Raw genomic sequence first — 12287 nt, forward strand, 5'->3', positions numbered from 1 at the left:
AAGAGGTAGAGAGAGAGGAGGTGGAGGAAGAGGTAGAGAGAGAGGAGGTGGAGGAAGAGGTAGAGAGAGAGGAGGTGGAGGAAGAGGTAGAGAGAGGAGTCCATGACCCACGGGTACATCTCGTACCATCAGGTATTCAGGAGCACTGAAAGAATCGGTGCTGGTATTAAGCTCCCAAATGAAACATTAAAGGAACACATGCTTACCGTCTTCTCCAGAGTCAGACAAGAAGATGGATACCAATTTCCTCTCTGTGCATTCAGTAGAAAGCTAGAAGCTAGCCTAGCTTAGTACAAATTAATGGAAGTGGATACAGACCAGCTAGCCTAGTTGTTAGCCAAAAACACATCTCCTAGAGTTTTCGGCTAGCTTGCATCCGGATAGCAGAGAGGAAATTGGCATAATACCGGCAATAATTCCAATCTATACCTTTCTTTGGTAAATGGAGAAATTACTCAAACTAGATTGGCTACCTGGATTGGACTAATTGGACTTGAACTGATGCTCACTTGGATGGGACTGAGAACTGTATAAAGCTGACAAAACATTCCCATTTCAGTTGATGGCCTGTATAGCATACAGTAATGTATTTTCTGGCAGTGTTTTTTTTTGTTTTGTGTAGTTTTGTTTTGATTCAGTGTCTTCCGTTGCAGGGAAGTATCATGGTAGTTTAATAGTGATTTCAGATTCACCACGGTATAAATTAGCGGGTGCCGGTGGCTCAGGAGTAGTCTGGTAATCGGAAGGTTCCCGGTTTGATTCCGGCTCCTCCCAGGCAGCGTGTTGAAGTATCCTTGAGCAAGACACTTAACCCCAAACTGCTCCCGAAAAGCAGGTGGGCACCTTGCATGGTTGCCTCCACTGTGTGAATGTGTAAGTGAGTGGGTGAATGAACAAGAGGCACAAGTTGTAAAACGCTTTGGATAAAAGTGCTATATAAATGCAGTCCATTTATAAATGATTTACCATGATACTAAAAGTCATGTATCGCCTTTAGTACTTAAATAATACCACGATGGGGTCCAATTAAAACCATTGTTGTTTATGCATTTCTGTTGAAAACCTGATCAGGAACTCGTTTGGCAAAGAGACCAGCGCTCTTATTGACACTTTGGACTACAGCAATCTTCTTTAGTGTCGAAACTGTCGATCCTATAAGTCTAGGAGAAACGTGGTTTTGTCCAACCTGAGACACTTAAAGTAACCTAAACTGAACTATGCTAGCTCTGAAAGTGATAGAAGATACTTGTCAGAAAATAGTACATTACATTTAACATTGTAGCCAAAAAAAACACACGCTCCACTATAGTTGCTGGGAACAGTGACTTGGAAATCGTCCACGTCTGTTCAACAAACCTGTGGGTCAGTGAGACCATCTGGAGCAACATTCTCCCCATTCTCTCGTTTCTCCCAGGAAACCCAGGAAATACTTTAACCCTTACACTACCACCCTCAGTCATGTGAATGAATGAATGAATGAATGAAAACTTTATTTAACAGATTGCAGAATGGGTACAATACAGTACGGCTCAATACATACAATTGTTAAGGGGATGCAGACCTGAGAAAGACGTTTGTCTTGTTTCCATCAGGGTCCCCCATTTGCAATTCATATAGGTACCACAGCCCCCTCTCAGTCATGTACAGTACCTGCACGACTGGCGAGGGGGTGCTTAGTAAGATATGTGATTGGGCCAGCCCAGTGTCAGTCAGTACCAATGGGCCGCTGTCCCAGCCTAGTATTGGGCCGGTCGTTGACCAAATAAAGTAAAAAAATAAAAATAAAAAATCATTTTATTTTTTTATTTTTTATTTATCATAACGGCCCAAATACTGTATGCGTCGGCCCGGTATGCCAGATGGCCAGTTCAGGCCGGGCCAGGACGCATTCGCGCTGCTAACAGAACGCAGCCACATGTGACCCAGCCAACCTCCGAATGGCGTCGGAGCGACTGGATCTCAACGCGTCCTCCTCGTTGCGCCCTTGGGTGCGTTCACACACCTGTACTTAGACCTGTCCACCTGTGATCAGATCACCCCAAGACGCATGTCAACGTCAGGTCTGAACAGGACCAGGGAACAGTAAAACTCCCAGGAAGCCCAAGGAGTGTACTCCTTCTTCTTCTTCTTCTCCTCCTCCTCCTCCTCCTCCTCCTCCTCCTCCTCCTTCTTGTTCCAAGTCACGCCTTCACAGCACAGGGGACCTTTGGGAGCTCTGTGTCAGAGACGTTTCAGAAGGGAGATGAATCAACTCATTTAAGATCCGATCAGATAAGATATTCTTTTATTGATCCCTGTAGTAAAATCCCACAGACTTCCTACAATAATTTGAGGTTATTGTAGCACAATTACAATGAGATTGATTATCTGGAAGGAGGAGGAAAGATTCATACTTGATAGAATGGTTGGTCTCCACATCTGGCTTAATGCAGATGAAGAATAAAACGTGTACGCCAGACAAACCAGAATTGTAGTTCAACTCAGCTGATTTATTTGATCAGAGCCAGGAGTCCAAGGTGAATAGAAGGTTGACTTCTACATACAACAGATGATCAGAGAATATTAATAGCTGTCTGTTGTACAGAAATATCACAATCAGGTTTGCATCTCAAACTTAAATACTGCACATCAAACAGTCACTTGGTTAACATAATTTGAACATACATGGTTTACTGTACACATTATACATGAGTAAATCTGGTTTACAGATCAGGGATCTGTACAACATTACTCTAATCTATAAACAACCATTTGGTGTTTCCCATGATTTTACTCACGTAAAATGCAATCAGCTCACAGTTGTTTCTGGGTGGTTTAGCGGTGGGGGAGCCCCCAGACCCCTGGTTGGGTCCGAGAGCTCCTGAATAATCCTATGTAGGGCCTTATATCCTATCATTTCTAGCCAATAATACATATGGCTGGTCCAATCCAGCGTCTGCTTGTGGGGGGTGTCCTTGTGGGCGCTGGCAGCCCCCCCCCTTGGGGTTGTGGGGACGTGATGGGACAGAAGGGGCCCATCGGTGGCCCACGTCCGTGTGATCTTTTGCTGAGATGAAGGGACCTGGCTTGTCTCACGAGGGGGGGTGTGACATGATCGCTTTAACCCTTTGGTATGGCTATAGATGTCTAATATCATCCAAGTACAGTCAGTGCTTTCTAAGACTGATACCAGACATCATATGAGACCTTTTGATACTAAACAGTTGATTAATCGATTACTTTGTTTGTGAGTTAGTGTCCATGCTTCAACAAGTCTAAACTGGTCTGCCCTGTGGTCAACCCAGCTTTCTCTGATCAGCATTTACATATAGTCAGTTCGAGAAGGTGTCGTTTGTTCTCTAATTTAGTCATTGCTTGAGTGGGGGTTGAAATAACTGTTGCAGCTGTTATCTGATGCAGCTGTCTCAACTGACAGTTGAGACTGTTTAACCACTGAGTCCACTCTGCTATTGAAAGGTACATCTGGCTTTATATTTATGGTTCTCCAATTTATTCACACATATTAATTATGAAATTTCAAGGCAATATTACCACATTTCCCCACTTTGACAATTCTCATTGTCACATACTGTATATTGACTTGATTTTCTATACATACTAACCATACAATATAATAATAAAAATCATTTTTTCTTCAAATTTCTCAATTTTTCTTTTTTCTCATATTTTTTTCTTTTTCATTATTCTTTGGTACATATCATCAATTAGTTTCTTCTTGTCTTCTTCTTTTCTCCCCCACATTCCCCTGACTATGGCCCCCTCCCGGGGAATCCTGGTGACCCCTTCATCCAGATCCCCAATTAAACTATTCTGCCTTTAATGAAACAGTGTTTACCACCTACTATCATCAGGCTTTGTTCCTCTGGGCTCACAGCCAGAGGCTTATTTGTTGAAAACAATTAAAACAATGTAATCTAAACATTACACATTAAAGTAAAACACAATTTTTTAAAATTATGGTATCCGTTGACATGATCTGTGGAGACAGAGATTATTCTTCATTCTTTCATACATTTTGCTTCTCCTCTCCTGTTAATTCCTTTTCCAAGTCAGCCCAATCACATTTTGCACAATCAACTCAGTTGGTCTTCTCACCTCTCCCCCCTTTTATGAACATCCCTATGGACATAAACCTTACCACCTCCGCGCACAGACGGACAGGGAGGGAGGAGCATCACGCAAGGGAAAAAAAATTTCACCATACCGGCCATAACCTACACCTTACTTTTTACTCTACCTATGTGTATGTGTTTAGTTTAGTACTCTTGCGTTGTGTCATAATCTATACCAGTTGTTACCGTTCAGTCACTTCCCGTCCAACACACCAATCAATCACACAGAGGCCCTTGTTCAACGCTTTGGTTGCACAGTCTCCGACCGTTTTCGCCCCCTCCACCCCATGTCGGCCAGCCACAGCTGAAGCCACTGTTTTTAGCCTGGACCTCGTCATATTCTGTCCCATGACTGTATTTCCATGGATCTACAGACGAACGACTCCGTCAGTCTGGAGGTATGTCTCAACCTCCGGCCTTTGTATTTGGGGCTATATTGAGGGAGGGGTAGAGTCCCAAGCGACCTCTCTTCATAATCCAACAATCTCCCACAGGAACTGACTGAACGGGTCACACCATCGTGTCATAATCTAATGAAATGTATTCCTACACATTTTCCCCATGATCCCCCCACTCGTGATGGTCCATCCTCCCTCTCCGACTGAACTGCAAGGGAACAAAAACACAGAACAAATTTTCCTTATACAATATGTCAAATATTTCTCAAGAGACGCCAAATGGTTAATCATTATGCAAAACGTAATGGGACCACTTAACTGCCATTGATCTGATCCAATGTATCTCACGCTCCAACCGTCCTCTCCCCAGATCATAGAGAAACAACAAACAAAACGCAAATAATCAAAAAAAACATTCCAACAGATGTCACATGTAGACCACCTCAATGGTTATTAAAAAAGAAAAGAAAAGAAATTTAAAACCTTTCAAGCCAGCACAGTCACCCTCTACAGGCTCCATTCACACCCATTCAGGCCACACAATCATAGATAAAAATAGAAAAGAAATCCAAAAATTTAAATTCAATACCTCATCCCTACAAAACATTCAACAGAAATCAAATCAAATGCAGTAAAACAAATGATATGAAACAAATGATAATGGTATAACCCAAGTGGTTCGATACACTCCTTACCTAAACACATTTTGTTATTTTTAAGACTAGTCTCACCTTAAGTGAAAGCTAAGTTGCGTGTGTGCATGCATGTGTGACCAAATTGTGTGAATGTGTGTCTGTGTGTGTCTGTGTGTGTGTGTGTGTGTCTGTGTGTGTGCGTGTGTGTGTGTGTGTGTGCGTGTCTGTGTGTGTGTGTGTGTGTGTGTGTGTGTGAATGTGAATGGGTGGGCGTGTGTGTGCCTGTGTGTGAATGGGTAGACAAAGCCTCCTTGCCCCCATCCCCCGCTCAATCATTCACTAAAGGACATCTCAAACTCACACATACATACAAAAATTAAATTTAAATAAAAACATTCATATTATAAACATATATCTCTCTCATACACTCGTTAATCAACCACAGACCGACAATGGGTTAGTTCCCCTGCGCTCATCTCTTCTACTCTCTCATCTGGCTACACTCATCCCTGGCTAATACAATTCACACTTAATTTCTACACTCCTACCCTCACTTCAAAGATGGACTGGACCCATCTTAAATTTAGAACCATCCCTGCCGTCCAGTGCACAGACAGTTTCAAATTATTCCCTTATCAACCAGTTAACTTTCATAAGTCATAACCCCAAATGAATGCCACTTTCTTGATTGTCTCACTCACTTAACCCAGCTGTGTCCTGTATTAGCTCGCTTCCTGTCTCAACATTTCCCCTGTCATAAAAATAACTGCCAACTGTTCTCTCACTCTACAACTGTCTCCTGCATCTTCCGCTTTGACCCTTTTAACCTCCTTCCAGTTAAGAGTACCCTCCTCCCGTTCGGATGCACTCCTTCCCCTACTTAGATGCACCTCTCCCCGTAAGGTTTAGGCAGTCCGCTACGACGGTACAACCAGCTCCTTTCTTAGGACTGCCTTGTCCGACGCCGGCCCCTCTCCCCCAACAGAGATGCAGGTCTCCACTTCCGGCGGTAAGGTCTCCTCTCATGAACGGAAGAAGCCCCCTTATTTTACTTTCAGGTGCAGTTTAAGGCTGGGTCCCTTTCCAATCTTAGGAGAGACAATCCAGATTCCTCTGAATTGACACCCCTCATCCCTCTGCTTCCCAGCATTTTCTTTTCAAAAACACTGATCACAGAAGCACAACTCGCCTACTAACCCTGTATCGGCTAGTAAGGTTACTGTGGCCTGACTGTACATTGAGCCAGGTGCATTTATGGTCTCTGCCATAACGCTCTCCCAACCGACTGGCGACCCAGTCGATAGCGACCTCATAGTCCGTCATCAAGTCAGGACCCCAAGCGGCTGACTGTCCGTAGTACCTATCAGCCACTCAGTTTAGAAACCGACGGTCTTGTCCCCACCCCGCTTGCTCTGGGCATGGAAATATTGACCGTTTTCGCCAGCCTTGCCTGTTCATGGCAGGAGCTGTGCCCCCTACGGTGCACCGCCCTGCTCCTAGGTGTGGACTGTCGCCCACGTACCACCCAGTGCCCACACCAACTTATGTGCGACGTTTCCTGGGCCGACTAGGCGGTGCCACAGTGGTATGTTATTTCATACCTCGTTACGCACGAGGGCCTTCAGTTTCTCCCCAGCACTATAGGTTTGTGTTTAACGTGCGCCCAGACTCTTGCGAGCCCACTGCCGCCTGTTAGAGGCTAGAGGTTCGGGGTGCCTAATCCCCTCCCTAACCTCTGACCTCTCTCTCCTGTTGCATCTAATCTCACGTCATCCTGTCATAAAAGAACAAACAGCCATTGTAAACAACAGCTGTACATCCTGACCCCCCTTCTGGGCCTATTGGCCCGCCTCAAAAGGATTCCTACCCCCCTGGGTAATATAACCTTCATCTGTAAATCATTAAACGGTTAATCACACTTCTCATCTTCCCAGAGGCAAGCGCCCCCAGGTTTTTGAATTAATCACACATTCCCATGGAGAAGGCCAACCCCCTCCCCAGCGTATAAAATTATTAAGGATTAATAAAACACTCATGTCAAAATTTGTCATCTTCAGCAAGCCTCCATCAATAAATTATCCTACAAGTCGAAGGCTTGTGTCAACACTTTAACACTATATCAAAGACTTCAACAATCTAAAACAAGCATAAACACATGTCCTAACCATATCAACAGTGTATTAAAGATTTAACAATCTAAAACAAGCATCAGTAAATTATCCTGCTTCACAACCGGGCTTGTATCAAATTCCACTACAAAAACATTTAGTAAATAATATAAACATTATCCTATTTAAATCTCCAGTGTTATTAAAGCTATAACAAGTATCAACCTCTGACATTTCAACATCAATGCATTCCATACAAGCATCTTAATACAAGCTACATAAAACAAAGCATCATTATTCCAAGCATACAATTGTACATGTTACACAAATTTAAAAAACTGGAAATGTCCATCAACTCTAATTATCATACATGTAGGCATCCTCCATCTCAGCATAACTTCTGTAGTGGTTAGTCCTAAATGCTCCTTTCTTCATACACATGTGATAAATTGATTTTACTGCAAGCATTGTGTAACTCTAGTGTAGAGCCATTTTCCAAATTCAGCCTATAACTACTCTCAAACTACCGTTTATATCATGTATGCAATAAAAGTTATGATGTATTTCAACACGGGTGACTGAATTTGCAAATCTGGTATGTAGTTGCAGCAGTACTGACTGACTATCTGATGAATTGAAACTGGGGGACCCTGATGTAAACAAGACAAAAGTCTTCCTCTGGTCTGCATCCCCTCAACAATTGTGTGTATTGAGCTGTACATATCTCTAATCAATCCCTATACATGTTACCGCTTCCCCTGCTTACACAAAAATACAATGCACAATATACAAACACCGCCATATTACATAATGCAGAATACCCTCTTACCCGTTTCTATCCCCTGAGCGAACTATTCCGAATGCACGAGACCCCATCCACGTTGTACCGCGCATGCGCAGTGGCAACCGAAGCGGCTGTTAACGTTGCTATGACAACCAAGGTCTGCCACGACAACATAATAACATGCCCCGATACTCATAATCTGCCACGACATTTATCACGTTTCTTTACCCCTTCCCCAACATCTTTCTCAAAACTCGAAACGTAACATATGCCGCCCCCCAAACGCCACAAAACAACGGCATGCAAGCTAACTAGCTTTAGCCAGCTCTAATGCGACGTTCAAGGCCCTCACGGGAACCGTGCCTTTCAAGATCCGTTCATCCACGCAATTCGCTCAGTACCATCCAAAGCATAAACAATTCACACAAGCCTAAAATAGCCAACCATTCTAACAGAAAATAATTTTTAAAACATTCACACCAACCAACGCCGCACACATAGTTCAACACGAACCCTTTCTCCTACCTTCTCCGCCTCACTCCATAGCACCGCGAACGTTACATACTCTCCACAACACCATGACGTCACCAAGCAGCGAATCCTCAATATCATTTACCACGTTACCGCATTAATAATAACCCTCAAAACGGCCACAATTTTGCCACCCTGCGTCTCAACCGCCTCTTACTTGTAATCGCCGCCACAGTGTTTAATCAATTCTCTCATAACGCCATCGTAACGTCCCCAGCTTCACAGCGGACTTTTCCACAGAGCTAGCCAGCTAGCCCCAACCAACAGCAGGGACTCGCCTCAAACATAATATGTCCGTTGGTCATTAAAATATCATAACAAAACCATTAAGTACTTATCAGTCAGTTCGACCGAATCGTTTTTGTATCACAGCGAACGTAATTAATCAACAGGCCGGTTTCGCTCAAGCTTAAAAAGGATACTATGCCTAAGGACGGCAAATACATCTACATTTAATTTGTGCTATAATCCTACCATAGAACATACTACGCACCCTGAAACAGCCGGCACCCTACATTTCCATTAACTACTACGTTTTAATCCTGCAATCGCACAGACCCCTGCGCTGATCATGCCAGGGTCTAACAACCTTTCACCATACTTGACTCGTATGTTCTGAAATAGTAACAGAACCCTTAGCCCGACGCAATTATGCCCATACTGACCCGTCACTCACGGTCCCCGTCCCGCTATCTGTGACTACAAGCAGGGACACAATGCACCTTGGACCCAGCTCCCCTTCCATTTCAGAACAGTCAAATCTCCTCGTCTTACCTGCGCCCTCTTCCTGAGAATAACTTTAGGGCAATTATATACTCAGAACGCGCCCCTGTCGTATACAACAGAATAACCGTGCTTCCTAGCAAGAAAAGCCTTTTACCTGCCGTCATGCGACGCTATCTTCCACAACATGACCAGATAGTCTGTGCGCCACCACCCTTCTTGGTGCAACTCCCCCGTATAGTTCACAACGTACATTCCATACGAGTTAACTAACCCCCGTGGCCCGCTGGGCCGAGACCGGCCTCCTGTGTCTGAATGAACACACAAACACAAAAAGCCTACGTTTGCATGTTCACTGCACAACAAGCGCGATCGTCATACCTCCGGACACACAAGCTAAGATATTGTTGTTGTTGTTATTCTATTGTTAATAATATTGCATTTACCGCTCCAGTTGTTCCCACCGCAACCCCCAACCCTGCATGCAGACGCCATATTCACCGCGGGCCCCAAACAGTGGCGTACACAACCAACCTCCATCCTTCTCCTCTCCCTCATCCATTCAGACAACAAGCCCATCGTTAATCACTTCAAACGCAGCAACACCCCAGCTCTTCGCCCCGTGTCCCCAACACACAGCAAGATCCAGATATGATACATATAACAAGACCCTACCGCACCTTTCCAGGGGGAGACACGAAGGGTAGGGCAACACGGCACCATTTCTGTAGTAAAATCCCACAGACTTCCTACAATAATTTGAGGTTATTGTAGCACAATTACAATGAGATTGATTATCTGGAAGGAGGAGGAAAGATTCATACTTGATAGAATGGTTGGTCTCCACATCTGGCTTAATGCAGATGAAGAATAAAACGTGTACGCCAGACAAACCAGAATTGTAGTTCAACTCAGCTGATTTATTTGATCAGAGCCAGGAGTCCAAGGTGAATAGAAGGTTGACTTCTACATACAACAGATGATCAGAGAATATTAATAGCTGTCTGTTGTACAGAAATATCACAATCAGGTTTGCATCTCAAACTTAAATACTGCACATCAAACAGTCACTTGGTTAACATAATTTGAACATACATGGTTTACTGTACACATTATACATGAGTAAATCTGGTTTACAGATCAGGGATCTGTACAACATTACTCTAATCTATAAACAACCATTTGGTGTTTCCCATGATTTTACTCACGTAAAATGCAATCAGCTCACAGTTGTTTCTGGGTGGTTTAGCGGTGGGGGAGCCCCCAGACCCCTGGTTGGGTCCGAGAGCTCCTGAATAATCCTATGTAGGGCCTTATATCCTATCATTTCTAGCCAATAATACATATGGCTGGTCCAATCCAGCGTCTGCTTGTGGGGGGTGTCCTTGTGGGCGCTGGCAGCCCCCCCCCTTGGGGTTGTGGGGACGTGATGGGACAGAAGGGGCCCATCGGTGGCCCACGTCCGTGTGATCTTTTGCTGAGATGAAGGGACCTGGCTTGTCTCACGAGGGGGGGTGTGACATGATCGCTTTAACCCTTTGGTATGGCTATAGATGTCTAATATCATCCAAGTACAGTCAGTGCTTTCTAAGACTGATACCAGACATCATATGAGACCTTTTGATACTAAACAGTTGATTAATCGATTACTTTGTTTGTGAGTTAGTGTCCATGCTTCAACAAGTCTAAACTGGTCTGCCCTGTGGTCAACCCAGCTTTCTCTGATCAGCATTTACATATAGTCAGTTCGAGAAGGTGTCGTTTGTTCTCTAATTTAGTCATTGCTTGAGTGGGGGTTGAAATAACTGTTGCAGCTGTTATCTGATGCAGCTGTCTCAACTGACAGTTGAGACTGTTTAACCACTGAGTCCACTCTGCTATTGAAAGGTACATCTGGCTTTATATTTATGGTTCTCCAATTTATTCACACATATTAATTATGAAATTTCAAGGCAATATTACCACATCCCCTCTGGGGAAATTCTGGCTGGCAACATAGCAGCATGGAGGAGGGGGAGGTACAGGTATGGGCATGGTAATAGTATAAAGACATAAATATAGGCAATGCAATTAGATCTGAATATATAATTATGAGAAAAATAAACAGTGTAAACAATATAATGAACTCTGAATATAAAAATATGAGAAAAATAAACAGTGTAAACAAAGGTGCAGATGGGGGTCTGTCTTATTGGTTATATAATACGTTATAATACGAATATAGGCAATAAATAATTGAATCTGAATATATTTGAATCTGAATATATACTATGAGTAAGAGTAAAGGTAAACAGTATACACAAGGTGCAGTATACACAAGTTACCATAACTGGCATGATATACGTCTTACATTGTAGTCCTTGCCGGTTTTGGTGGTTAAGAGTCAGATACACTTAGTGATCAGACATTCCTAGTAGTTCTCGAGTTCTGCTGCCGTTAGTTCTCTGGCTGATGGCCATTGTCACGAAGGACTGGCCGAGGCGGTCATGGGGTATGAGTCTGTGGCTGAACGTGCTCCTCATAGAGGGGGTGGGAGGGGTTCTCCAGGATAGCAGCCAGCTTCCTTCTCATCCCCCTCTCTGCCATCACCTCTAGTCTGACCAGCTCGACTCCCACCACGGAGCTAGCCTTCCTCACCAGCTTGTTCAGTTTGTTGGTGTCCCTTGATTGATTGAAAACTTAATTAACAGATTGCAGAATGGGTACAGTTGTACAGTACAGCTCAATACATACAATTGTTAAGGGGATGCAGACCAGAGAAAGACTTTCGTCTTGTTTACATCAGGGTCCCCCATTTTCAATTCATCATAACATATATGACATACACGACATACAGATAGACAGTACTGCTACATCTATACATTTATGACATACCAGATTTGCAAATACAGTACTGTTTGTGATACAAAAAGGGTTTAAAAAAGAGAGTATATAAATTTGACGTAGAAACTGTACATTGGAGGAGGTTGGGTAGGTGGGGTGGGGGGGAACTGTAC

This window comes from Notolepis coatsorum (assembly GCF_963971535.1).
Source record: "Notolepis coatsorum genome assembly, chromosome: 5".
NCBI lineage: Eukaryota > Metazoa > Chordata > Actinopteri > Aulopiformes > Paralepididae > Notolepis > Notolepis coatsorum.